The following is a 12,872-nucleotide window of genomic DNA, read 5'->3' as shown; positions in this document are numbered from 1 at the left end:
GAATCTTTATTGTACATTTTTAAATAAATAATTTTAATATTAAAACATATCGAGATTATGGTTCCTAACCTAAAATTAATGCTCGTATGTTTTCCATCAATTTCTAAGAATTTCTTGCACTATATCACGTAAATATACTATTAATCATTTTTCGTATGATTCTAACGAGTTTTCGATTAGTACGGTCAAGCATTAGATGGAATATAAAAGGGGTTGGTAAAAGAATGTTAAAGGTAGACAAAAAAGGGGTAATAGATATGTAGGAAAGTCGATCGAACGGGCGACTCTGTTCTTTTGAAGAAGCCGCCGACGCCGTTAACCTCGATCGGACTTTTCTCACACGAAGTACGAGGCACGTTCTACTCTTGAAGGTAGTACGTTGTGGCAATGGCAAAAGGGAGCCAAAGGCGTTTTCTATCGCGACGGGTGTTGCCATGACACCATGAAACCTGCACCCTGCTTCTAAATCCCTCACTCTCTCACTTTACCCTCCGTATCCTCTCTCTTCTTCTATCTTTCTCTCTCTCTCGTTCTCTTTTTCTATCTATCTATCTATCTATCTTTCTCTCTTTTTCTATCTTTTTCTCCTTTACTCTCGTATATACACTCGAGCACCGAGCAACAACAATTCCGTGCCTTGAATTTACTAGGAATACTCGTAAAATACACTTTAATGTATGGAAAAAAAAGATTTTCGTTTCGATACATTTTTTTAAAGTTAATGAACTACGACAATGCTCTCTCTTTTTTTATATTTTAATTTTATTTTGTGTCGTTGCTTTTCTTTCTTTTTTAAAGAGTTGAAAACGTTTCGAACACGTCTGAGTAGATACTTGGATTCATTCCTAAAGGTTACTTTTGTACTAATTTTAAGATAATATTATCTTTGTCATTTTTTTTTAATTTTATTACAATAATCCAGAGTTCAAATAGATTAAAGATAATTTTTAACAACAACAAAATGTATTGCTAAATAATTTGAAGAGCCAAATTTGTGACAGATTTTCATATAAATTTAATTATCATAAAATATAACGAATCTCTCTTAACTATATTATTTTTTCAAAATACATTTTTTTCTCAAAATTACATATATATACAAATTATATATAAACGAAAAATTATATATATTAATTATATAATTATATTAACTTAATTATATCTTAGTTTTGTTAAATACAATTGAAAAATAATATTACCTGTCTTACTTAAGCATTAAGAAAAATGTTGATTATCAAAAAAAAGATCTACCTGTGATCAGTAATGACGAATAATTATTGACATTTACATTTTGTATTATATTATTAAAAAAAATCGTAAGTATGTTTAACTTGATAGGTTTTAACTAGAGAGAAGTATAAATTTTTCTAGATAGAAAAATAAACCCTTTCGTTGTCTTCTTCTCGATGGTACAATCAAAAGATAAAAGAAAGAAAGAAAGAAAGAAAGAGAGAAAGAAATAAAGTTCTTCTTTTTTTCATGGCCTTTCCTTAGTATGGTCTTTGGTGAAGTACTCACGAGACTTTACCCTTATACACTGGCACGAATGAGAGAGAAGATTTCAACGACGCTCGCCGATTCCGCGCCATTACGCTTCCGGAGCTTTAAAGGCACGATGCAAAATCTCTTTCTGGCAAGAATCAGCAGATACCCCATTTGGAGACGCAGCTTGGCGTCGTTCCAACCGTTCACTGAGAGAGAGAGAGCATCTTGTAATTTTTTTTCCTTCCTTCCTTTCTTCCTTCTTCATATTCTTATTCTTATTTTTATTTTTATTCTCCTATTTCTTTCTCTTTCTCGTTTTCATTTTTATATATTTCCTCTCTCTCTCTCTCTCTCTCTCTCTATCTTTCATCCAAGGATTCGAAATATCACGAGTATTACCTACTACGTACCTGCTATACTACTTACTATTGGTCCTTTCGTCCATCATAAAATCATTGAGCTGTAAAATTTCATGTACATTTCTTATATCCGATTTTGATCTCCATTCAATGTTCGGTAAGTTTATTTTGATCGTCTTCACGTGATAAATATCGATCGATTTCAATCATCTCGACCAGAAAACAATCTCGTTTGTTTTTTATTTTTATACACGTATATATATGTATACAGGTATATACATTATATAAAAGCTATATAATGTGTACGTCCTTATGACAGATTCGAAAAGTTTATTTTGATCGTTGTCGTTTTATAAATATCGATCGATTATCATCTCATGTAGAAAAGGATTGAATTTTATTTTAATAACTTTAAACGAGAGTAGACAAAATACTTGACAAAAATATTTTCTTAAAGAATTAAATGGGATTTTTGAAGTGAATTCTATTTTAAAAGCTTATCGATCGATACAAATTTCGAGACATACTTCGATATAATATCTGATGATAAGATTTTTTTTCCTAAAAGATTACACGTTCGTCTCAACGAAAGAACGAAACCTACGATCTTCGAAGGAGAAGAACTCGTCTTGTGAGTTTTCCATCCTCGTATGCGTCGTCGAGGCGTATCGATCGACTTTCACGAGCCGTTAACGCACCTACACACACATAGATAGATATACATATATACATATATACTTTTATACATTTATATAGTACTATACACTAAGTAAATATATTCTAAAGTTATGGATTGTAAGGTTTCACATTAGTAATAATTTATTAACTTGAATATATTGTTATTTACCATAAGCTAAATTTGCAAGTTGTCTCAGAAATGGTTGCCTACTGGCGAAGGAAGTAGCTTTAACAGCAACAGCAGCAACATCCTTTCTAAACGATAAATTTCTTGGACCTTATCCAGCAAGGTTTATCTCCGTTTGTCTTACGTTTAAATCCCGTCTAGCTCTGTTTTCCTATCGATCGAAAACAAATTTCACTGAACGAACTATACTCGAATAACAATAGATTTCTTCTATTTCAATTACTGATCAATACTTAACCGGTCATTGATTTTAAGAAATACCTTAAATGTAATTTATTTCTACAGAATTCGTTGGGTATCATAAAAATGGATGAGGTTGATAAATTAGAAAAATCAAATGGTATTATAATGATTGTTATAAAAAATTAAATATAAAATGAATTTTTCTAATTTTTTGACGAAGCTACATTCGTTTCAAAAATGTTTACATCTAATAAATATTTAACTAATATTATTTAAAAAATAAAAATGGAGTTTTAAATAATAAAATTGTCTAGGTTGAGAGTGTAAATTGTTATATCTTGAAGGGTTGAAGTTAGTCTGGTAAAAAAGAGCAATCGATAAACCTACGCTCGCAAGAAAAAGGTGTGAAGAATAAGAAAGGGAAGAAGAGGATTTCCGAAAGGGTAGTTACTTCGCAAACGGCAATTTTCGGCATTTCGAGGATAAGCCGACCGTGGTAAGAATTTTTTCCTAGATAAGAGAAAAAGCAAACTCGAGATTTTTCCACGTATGAGGAATTTTTGGTTCTTATTGACCAACGTCTTCCCATTCTCTTTCTTTCCTTTCCTCTCACTTTGATATACATTTTTTCTCTTTCTTTTTCTTCTTGTTGGTCTTACAAACCTTTCCATGTTCAATAACAACACACAACCGAAGAAAGGTACGTACTCGACGTATAGCAAGGGTGTTTCCAAAAAGCAGCTGAGCGTCGAAGAAGAAGAAGAAGAAGATGAAGAAGAAGAAGAAGAAGAAGAAGAAGGGTAGAACGAGACGCAGGGTTGAAACAGCGAGAATGTCGAAGGGTGAAGGAGGGTAAAGAGAAGTAGGAAAAGGGTGGATGAGGAGAAGGTTGGAGGGAGGCGTGGCGAGGGGGTGCAAACGGAAAAGAAATTCCCATTACTTTGGGGAGCGTCGCCTAGAACCCTTCTTCTTCTTCTCCTTCTTCTTCTTCTTCTTCTTCGTTTTCTTCCTCCACCACGTCCACCTACACCACCAATGTTGCTGCTGGTGCTGCTGCTGCTGCCTAGCACAGCGCTCTGGCTCGTGGTCTGCCGCCACTATGAGAGGGAGGAAAAAGGAGAATAAAATAGAAAGAAAGAAAGAAAGAGAGAGTAAGAAAGAAGGGTCGGTAGGGAAGGTAGGAGGGAGGAAATTACACGCATGTGCCGGAGCCGGTCTATCGATTTCTCTTGGTACTTTCGAATACCGAAAGACGGCGCCTTCGTAGTCACGCTCTCAACAGCACCAGCACGCCACCCAAAACAGGCTCGCGTATCGTCGCTACCGGGCTGCCTTTTCAAGGTTAACCTACACGTATATACGAACGAACGAACGACAGCTAAGTGCCAAGGTGCCGGTAATCTCTCTGTCTTTCTTTCTTTTTTTAACTATTCTCTTTCACTCTCGTTCGTTCTTAATTTATTTCTTTCTTTTGATTCTATCAAGATTCAACGAACTACCCTTATAACGAAACCCCCCTTCTTTAATCATTTATCAACGCTTAACAACTATTAATCTAATTATTTATTTTTCTTCTTTTTATTTTTCTATTTCTACTTTTTCTTCTGCTTCTTGTTATCATCGTTTATATATCTTATTTATATCACATTTACAATCGAACGCGAGTGATTGAACTTAGCGCCCCACGGAATACGAGTTTATAGTTTTCCTATGCGAACTTGTGTGTGTGGAAGCAGCATCAAAGTTGGAGAACAGTGAGCAAGAACTTTGTGTACCCTCTGTGATCTTCTTCTTCTTCTGCTTCTACTTCTACTTCTTTTTCTTTTTATTCTTCTTCTGGTAAGTGAACTTCGTGTAATATTTTTTGTTTTTCTTTTCCATAGAAAAATGTTTTTTATTTATCTACATGTACACATATATATGTATGTATATGCATATGTGCATACACGTGCTTCCAAGGAAGTTTCTTAGTAAGAAAAGAGTAAAGGAAAAACGAAAAAGGGAGTACCTTGAGAAAGATCAAAGGTACTCTCCTTTTCTTCCGGCTTCCGGAACTCATACTTTTCTTTTCTTTTCTTTTTTACTTTTTCTCTTTCTTCTTCTTTTTGTACTTCTCTACTTTTCTTTGGGTTATTTCCATTGCTCGAGGCGACTCGTAAGAGGTTTTCCTCCTTTGACAAACGTTTCCCACTTCTTAGTTTCTTCACGATTCTTATCCACCAATTAGTAAAGACTACGACGATGAGAGTGAGAGAGGGAGAGAGAGAAAAGGGGACTATATTTTAGAGTTGTAGATATTTCTTTTGATGATTTTTTATCGTTTATATTCTTTATCAAATGAAGAATTCAAACATTTCTTACTAAAATACAATATTATTTGATTTTACTTCATTCCTATCGATTCAACTGGAATACGTTCAACCGACAATTTCACAGTAATCGAGAATCGATAAGGAACTTAGAGACACGATGCTTGGAGACTCGTTTCACCCCTACCTTCGATCGGTCATCGTTCTAAGGGACCGAAATACTAGGGGTTTACTAATGATCCTATTTTTTATTTGCTCCAAGTATTTTATATTTTTGTAGCATTTTTTATATTAACAAAGAATATTATTAAACATGCATAGCAATTATTTTAAAAGCTTAGATTAATAAAAAAAAATGAAAAAAAAAATGTTATTACTCGTGTACCCATAAAAACTGTTTATCTTATAAATTTTTAATTTATTAACAAAGAATATTATTAAACCTGTATAGTAATTATTCTGGAAGCTTAGATTAATAAAAATAAATGCATAGAAGTTTTATTACTCGTGTACCTATAGAAACTATTTATATTATAAATTCTTATTTTATTAACTCGATAATTTATAAATAATATATATGACTGTGAAAGTTAAAAATTATTTTTAAAGATTTAAATCGTTAAAAAAACTATTACACAAACTGTATTATTCATGAGTCATTTGCAAGAATAATTTATCCCATTATAAAACACATACATAAATATTATTTTCTATCTCTCTATATCTCTTCTAAGAACATATTTACTATTCATGAAACACACCTGCAAAAACTATTAATCTAATCAATCCTATCTTATTAACATACATACATTATCTATTAGCAAATAAATCTTCTTATCAACACAAATATCAAACACCGGATGGGGTTAAGGAGGAATGAGAAGGCACACGCGTTAGTTGTTAGCAATAAAAATAATCGTAAAGACGATTACAATCAACGTATTACTCTATCTCTTCTCTCATTTGTTGATACGATCGACATCATCTTTCAAAGAAGTAAATTGACGTAGATAGAGATAGAAAAGGGAATTGAGAGAGAGAGAAAGAGGGTGAAAGATAGAAAAAAAAGAGAGAAAGTGTTAGGAAAGGGTAGAATAGTGCTTGCTATTGTACCACACGAGACTATTGCTCGCGATTTAGCTGGCGATGTTAGTGGCAATAGTAATGTCGGTGATAGTAACAGTAGTAGCAGCAGAATCAGCAGTGATAGTAGTAGTAGTAGTAATGGTGATAGTAGTAGAGGTAGGAGTTGGGTAGTAGTGTTGCTAGAAGGGACAGGAATTGTCGACAATACGGCTGTGAGTTTTCAGAGGCAACCTTTTTCTCCCTCATGCCGGGAGCCACGATAAGCGCCGTTATCTTTTGTCGGGTACGATAATCCAAAGGATCTCGACGGTTTCAGTTCTTTGGCTATCTCCTAGTTCATGTAGATTTTTTGTCTCTCTCTTTCACTCTTCTTCTTTTTTTTCTATCATTCTATTTAGTTTTTTTTCTCTCTCTGTGTGTTCTCTTTCTCTGTTTCTCTCTTGTGTCTAGCAAGTACGGGCCATGAACGCAATCCAGCTGAGCAAGAGCAGCCTGAAGCAATGCAACCGAGTACACACAGAGAGCGTTGAGGAGAGCCGAGCGAGTAATTCTCGAGCTTGTTACGCGGCGCGTCTCGAAAAGAGCCCTCTCTCACTTGTTCCATCCTCTCTCTCTCTCTCTCTCTCTCTTTTACTCTCCTCCTCTCCTCCACATCTCTTCTCTCTCTTTCTATCTCAACACGGCGTTAGGTAATTCGAAAGCAATTTGAATTAACGTGCACCGGCAGAGGAAAGTAATTATGAGTTGGGTGGTGTTAGTGCTGGTGGTGAAGCACCCTGCTCTACTACGATTTATATATATCTATATATACTTATGTATATACTTATGTATATACTTATGTATATACTTATATATATACACATCATGTCTTCGTTTACGTATGTGTAATCTACCTACATATGTACATATTACAGCTTGAGGTTAGGTTGATTAAAATTTACTATGCAAATTAGATAGCGTTGTAGAGTATGTACGATCGTCAATGGCTTTGCTAGAGGATGAGTATTACGGGGTTGATGTACAACTGAGGGATGTCGTGAGAAATACAGACAGAGAGAGGGAGAAAGAGAAATGACTGAGAATCGTTCGAGTAGGTGGAAGACAGATCGAGTCTCTTATTTCTCAACGTTGATAAATTTCCTCGATCCTATCTTCAAGAACGAATATTAACAGTAGAGTCACGTATTTTCTCTTCCTTTCAAGACTAAAAGAGAAAGAGAGTGTAGTAAAAAGGGTGGGTGATGACTAGCTGCTGCTAGTCGTTTTCACTCGTCTTAGTACAGATAAGTAGTTTGAATAATTAATCTCGTATTCGTTAAAAATTTAATACTTTCTCAAATTCATATTCTTTATCGATCGATCGTTAATTCCTGGTTTTGTTTTGCTTTTTCTTGTAATAAATTTCAATTTGTCTCCTATCTTTCTCTCTTTTTGTATCTCCAGGATCTACTTCGGAGTTTAAAAGACCCATTCGATTTAAAAGATACACAAATTTATAGGAAAAAATGTTGTTGTCGTTGTTTTTTGGAATACATTGAACTCGATTTCTCGATACTTTGTTTTTGTTTTGGTTTTTTTTTCGGATGGGAACTTTAAAAGTTTGACGAAGTACTTGATGCGAACATGCAGAAGAAGAAAATAATAAAAAAATAAAAGAATAGGTATATATATAACTGAATTCCCGACGTGACTTATTTATGAAACTCCCGAACGATGTTTCCTAACTTTATCTCCACAACGATCTTCTATAGTAAGTCGAAGGATGAAAAAGGAAATAAATAATCAGGAAAAAACTGTTACGCTTCGTTTGATTTATGCAAACGTAATATCGTCAATTAAGAGACTTCTGTGTATAGAGAAGTAACTTTTTCGAGAAAAGTTTAGCGAACAACTCGACGATATTGAATAAAAGTATAAAAGAGTGAACAAGAAAGAAATAGGAAGAGTTGGAAGGGTTTTTTAAATTGATATAGCATATATATATGTATACTATAATACGTAAAGATACATAATTCAAACAACAATCTTGTGTTAAAGCTCGTTAACTTTTCTCAATAAACTTGTCCCTTGTACGTGACCAGATATGACAATAGAAAACAAATTATAAAAGCGATAATAATTATACACTTCCATTAACACTTTTTACAATTCTCTATACATTGATTTTAGAATTTTAATTTATTTTTTTATTATTTTTTCAAAGTACAGTATAGGTTCAAATAATTCGAACAGAGCCGTCAGCTAAAGCTCGTTAACTTTTCTCAATAAACTTGTATTTTATACGTGACCAGGTTCAACAATAGAAAACACTTCTAAAAGCAATATTTTAATTAAATATTTTCATTATATAATAACTTTTATAATTTTAGACATTGTTTATAACATTTTTACATGTTTTTTTTTTCAATTTAGTTAGAATTATCAATTCAGAGTAATAACTTTTTCTTGACTTAATCCATGAATGAATTCATGGGAATAGTAGATAATACAAGTGTTTCATTGTATTTTAATCTTTCTTTATTTCTTTCAATTCTGATTAAAGAATTATATATTGAAGAATATTGTCTTCCAGTGGATCAGAAGGAAGGTTTTTCCTATTTTCTTTCTCTTTCTTTCTATATATATTTCTTTCTATCTTATATATATTTAGCCCCGTAAGCATAGGCCGAAGGGTGAGTTGCAGCTCGAAGCATGTACACTCCAGGGGTAGGCGAATTGATCGCGTTGGGGTAGAATCATCCATCACCGAGTGACAGTCCCGAGCTAAGCCCTCCCTTTCCAAGGCTGCTGCCCCTCTGAAAAGGTAGCTAGCTCTCTTCCCTCAGAACCAAGAGAGAGATGGACACTACCAACGTCGAAGGCGTAAAGGGGATGCTTTCGTTGGACCGGGGATAAGGGGTGAAAGAGGGACAGGACAACGCTGGCGCCCTCCAATGACAGTCGACGAACCAACTATCAACCCCCACGACAATACTCTACAGATCCCATGGGACAACGCTTTCCTTTATATATATATATATATATATATATATTTTTTTTGCTTTCTTACTATGTGTATTTTTCCACTTCTATCTTTTCCGATAGTCCATTTATTTGTTTTTATTTTTATTTCTTCTCTCATTCGTTCCATTGATTATCTTCACATCCCATTATCTCGTTGATATATTTATTACTATACTTCGAATAATATTCCTCATTTATTTTCATTGCTATTTATCTATAACGAAATTTACTTGATATCAAACGTTATATATTGTTTGTTATATTTCACCCCATTTTAGTGAGATATTAGTGATAAATTAGACGAATTGTTGTTACCATTATTATTATTATTATTCGTATCGTCGAAAGTGGCAATTTATTTAATGAAAATGATCGTATGTGAAATACGTGCAATTATTATGTGAAAGAGAGAAAAAGAGATAAGTGCGGTTGAATATATTGCTGTAGATTGTTTCGAAGTTTATATAGAAATGTGAATATATATTCATATGAGATAGAAAATAATAGATAATGATTTTTCATGGATATAATCATGAAGAATCAATTCTTCGTTTTTTATCTCTCTTTTCTATATATCTCAATTCAATAATACTATTCGACTTTATTCAGTCGAACGGTTTGCTTCTCGAATAAATCCATTCAACGTAATACCTTTTTCGCTCTGGAAGAAGTTCACTTATCTAGATGATGTTACCGTTACATAAGATCTTCTAATTCGATCTTACGGTTGCTTTCACGATGGAATTAGATTTATTCCTTTTCTCCTTAAGAAAAGATCACGTAGAAAAGCTTCGGGATCACAGCTCGAGAGTCACTTATCGATTATTACGTAAACGCCTAGGCACGTAAATGAAACGAGAGATAAATTGTATGTATGTGTATGTATGTAAGAGAGAGAGAGAGAGAGAGAGAGAAAGACAGACAGAGAGAGAAAGGAATGAGAAAGAGAAGATAAAAAGATGATTCGTTTTTCGTGACATAATAGAATTCTATATTCTTAAAGTGTGTTTTTCCTACTGGTACACTTCAGTATATATCGAAGATTATAAGAATTTTTTTTGTTCAATAGTGTTGAAGGAAACAAAAATAGAGGGATAAAAGTAATATGAGAAAGAAAATGGGTGTCGACTGTTTGTACAAATTATTTTAAGTAAATAGGGAACTTTTGGTATTAAAAAAAAAGAATGTGTCATATATTTGGACCACGTTGTACATTACACACAGATTTAGTATCGATTAGGACACTTTTTAGTATGAGTTATTTTGGTTTTCACTTATCATTGTGAAACTAAGATAATACTTGGATTTTTAATATATTCTATTCTTATTATAAACTTAGGTTGGTATAACAAATTATTTATTAGATAAAGAATATATGTTTCTTATCAAAATAACTGATGTTCAAAAATGTAATCATCAATTATCCTTTCCAATTGTATTCTAAAAAAAGAATGATTAGAGTTCATTGAAAAAAAAAGTAGAATAAAAAATAAAATACATACTATAAACTATGTAAAAATGAAAGATAAAGAAGAAAACTAGCGTACTCGTAAAATAATCATTTCTCGATCGTTACGTAAAACGATTACAAATCGTGAAACGTAACAACGACGGTAGGTAGGTAGGACGAAAAAGATGAGGAGGATGAGGATGAGTAGAGTAGAGAAAGAATGAGGCAAAAAAAAAAAAGAAAAAGAAGAAGAGCAGAGAAGGAGGAGAATTGTGGGAGGAGGAGGATGATGAGAAGGAAGAAGGAGGATGGTGGAGGGTAGTAACGCCGTGTTACCGTATCGTCGTCGTTGTCGAGGGAGGTGGTGCATTACCCTTCGTGGGGTAATCGCGGCGTCGCCCTCCACCCTTTGCGCCGCACCCTCATCCACCAGCAGTAGCAGTAGCAGTAGCAGTAGCACCACTACTCCCATACCACCTTTGCTACCAACCAACCAACCAATCCCTCCCCTCCCCGTTCCCTCTACTTTTACCCTACCTACAATCACACGACTACTAGTACGATCGGCAACGCAGGAAGAACTGGTATCACGAACGTCGTCACCAATACCAACAACTACAACTACCAACGCAAGAACAACCCCCTCGCCTTCTTCATCCTTGGTCGTCGTTGTGGCGCGCGCCTCCTCGACAGCGCGACGGCAATTTTCTTGATCACGCGACACAAAGGGCGGAAATCAATAATACAGTACGCCGGAGAAACGCAGGAGAAGAGAAAACGCATAGGACGGAAGCGAACCGGCACAACACCGGCTGCTGTTACTACTACTACTAATACTGTTACTGCTGCTACTGCTGCTGCTATTACTAGTGTTGGTGTTGGTGTTGGTGTCGTGGATGACGAGAGGGTGGAAACACGAGGGGTTTTGAGATACGTAATTGTGCGTTTAAACTCGAGGCCACCTTTCCATTTTGAATCAGCATTTGCAAAGATTCTTTTTTTTTGCTTTCTCTCTTTCTCTTTCTTTCTCATGTATATAAGGTGTAAGGATAAAAATAGGAAATCGGACAAGGGGAATGACGATTCTTATATGCGTACGTTTAAATCCTAAAGCTTATATTCTTTTTCTTTCTCTCTCACTTCTCATTTTGAACATTTCAAAGATATTTCCTGTACTTGCATAAGAGGGATGATGAAAATAGGGTGGAATTGGAATAGGTAGGGGGAATTGTGATTCGTATGTGTGCGTTTAAGCTCTAAGACTACCTTATATTATATTCTCTCGCTTAACGTTTTACACTCCGAAAGCGTGAAACACCCAACTTTGGTATATACTTTTGTATGTGTATTAGAGAAGGATGAAAGAAACTTCCATATACTACGTATCGTACATAAATATTTATACATATATATACATATATATATATATATATATATATATATATATATATATATATATATATATATATATATATATATATATATATATAATATGTATATATATGTGCTTGTTTAAACTCGAATCTACCTTATAATATATTCTCTTACATTTTGAACCCCTCGAATACCCGGATACACCCAACACTTTATATATATATATATATATATATATATATACTTAAGTGTACAAACATATGTGTGCGTGTAAGAGAGAGAGAGAGAGAGAGAAAGGGATAGAGGTGAGAATGCATTGTGATCCTGCAATGGACCAATATTTGTGGGTACATACGGGAAAGCGTCGCTTCGACATCGCACGTGCGACTATTGCGGCATAACACCTCGATGAAGTTTAGTATGCTCGCGCGCACGCTCTACGACCTCCTGAACCTTGCAAGAGAAAGAGAGAGGTGGTCCTATAGCTGAGATTTTCGGGTTTGGTTAGGAATATATATATATATATCTTCTACTTCTCTCTCTCTCTCTCTCTCTCTCTTTGCTCATATTCTCTCACTCAATCACTTATTCACTCACTTGCTCACTGTAGCTTTTAGATAGATAGGTAAATAGGTAGAATGTATGATAGGCAGGTATGGGAATAATTAAATGAGTATATCGGTCGAATAGACGTTTCTATTTGAGTAAAACGAGCTCTTGGGGATAGTATATAATATATAGGTTAGCAGATAGAGGGT

At 34.3% G+C, this 12,872-nt stretch overlaps 1 protein-coding gene and 1 long non-coding RNA gene across 4 annotated transcripts in view; one reads left to right on the top strand and one right to left on the bottom strand.

Moving 5' to 3' along the window:
* Positions 1-1,187: 1,187 nt before the first annotated feature.
* On the bottom strand, positions 1,188-11,679 carry LOC149033481 (uncharacterized). 3 transcript variants are annotated; one of them, XR_016178858.1, is made up of 4 exons: positions 11,077-11,679; positions 3,556-3,989; positions 2,692-2,860; positions 1,188-1,945 (listed from the first exon to the last, which is right to left on the bottom strand). It is a non-coding gene; the product is annotated as an uncharacterized LOC149033481 (long non-coding RNA). The 3 variants fall into 3 exon arrangements; XR_016178856.1 differs by having other exon boundaries at positions 3,601-3,989; XR_016178857.1 differs by lacking the exon at positions 1,188-1,945 and adding an exon at positions 2,309-2,542 and having other exon boundaries at positions 3,601-3,989.
* fz2 (frizzled 2) overlaps positions 4,153-12,872 on the top strand; it is a 128,111-nt gene continuing 119,391 nt past the window's right edge. The window contains exon 1 of the mRNA XM_089179366.1: positions 4,153-4,731. The gene's annotated coding sequence lies outside the window, so the exon portion shown is untranslated. The remainder of the gene's footprint in view (positions 4,732-12,872) is intronic.

This window comes from Polistes dominula, unplaced genomic scaffold (genome assembly GCF_049000335.1).
Source record: "Polistes dominula isolate Pdom_NZ unplaced genomic scaffold, Pdom_raw_medaka contig_373, whole genome shotgun sequence".
NCBI classification, from domain to species: Eukaryota; Metazoa; Arthropoda; class Insecta; order Hymenoptera; family Vespidae; genus Polistes; species Polistes dominula.
This window is presented reverse-complemented; position numbering and strand designations above follow the sequence as displayed.